Raw genomic sequence first — 1,221 nt, 5'->3', positions numbered from 1 at the left:
GGAGGTTACTACAGGAGGTGGACAGCAGGTAGCCTAGACCCCCAGGAGGTTACTACAGGAGGTGGACGGCAGGTAGCCTAGACCCCCAGGAGGTTACTACAGGAGGTGGACGGCAGGTAGCCTAGACCCCCAGGAGGTGGACAGCAGGTAGCCTAGACCCCCAGGATCCAGGAGGTGGACAGCAGGTAGCCTAGACCCCCAGGAGGTTACTACAGGAGGTGGACGGCAGGTAGCCTAGACCCCCAGGAGGTCTCAGGAGGTGGACAGCAGGTAGCCTAGACCCCCAGCAGGTAGCCTAGACCCCCAGGAGGTTACTACAGGAGGTGGACAGCAGGTAGCCTAGACCCCCAGGAGGTGGACGGCAGGTAGCCTAGACCCCCAGGAGGCTACTACAGGAGGTGGACAGCAGGTAGCCTAGACCCCCAGGAGGATACTACAGGAGGTGGACGGCAGGTAGCCTAGACCCCCAGGAGGTTACTACAGGAGGTGGACGGCAGGTAGCCTAGACCCCCAGGACGATACTACAGGAGGTGGACGGCAGGTAGCCTAGACCCCCAGGAGGTGGACAGCAGGTAGCCTAGACCCCCAGGAGGTTACTACAGGAGGTGGACGGCAGGTAGCCTAGACCCCCAGGAGGATACTACAGGAGGTGGACGGCAGGTAGCCTAGACCCCAGGAGGTACAGAGGTGGACCCGCAGGTAGCCCAGACCCCCAGCAGGTTAGCCACAGCAGGTACGCCCAGACCCCCAGCAGGTAGCCCAGACCCCCAGCAGGTAGCCCAGACCCCCAGCAGGTAGCCCAGACCCCCAGCAGGTAGCCACCCAGCAGGTAGCCCAGACCCCCAGCAGGTAGCCCAGACCCCCAGCAGGTAGCCCAGACCCCCAGCAGGTAGCCTAGACCCCCAGCAGGTAGCCACAGGAGACCCCCAGCAGGTAGCCCAGACCCCCAGCAGGTTAGCCACAGGAGGTGGACCCCAGCAGGTAGCCCAGACCCCCAGGAGGTTACCACAGCAGGTAGCCCAGACCCCAGCAGGTGCCGACCCCAGCAGGTAGCCCAGACCCCCAGCAGGTGCCCGACCCCAGCAGGTAGCCCAGACCCCCAGCAGGTAGCCACAGCAGGTGGACCCCAGCAGGTAGCCTAGACCCCCAGCAGGTACCAGGAGGTGGACGCCAGCAGGTAGCCCAGACCCCCAGGAGGTTACTACAGGAGGTGGACGCCAG

The sequence above is a fragment of the Salmo salar genome, unplaced genomic scaffold, assembly GCF_905237065.1.
Source record: "Salmo salar unplaced genomic scaffold, Ssal_v3.1, whole genome shotgun sequence".
NCBI lineage: Eukaryota > Metazoa > Chordata > Actinopteri > Salmoniformes > Salmonidae > Salmo > Salmo salar.
The sequence above is the reverse complement of the archived record's forward strand: the minus strand, read 5'-3'. Positions refer to the sequence as shown.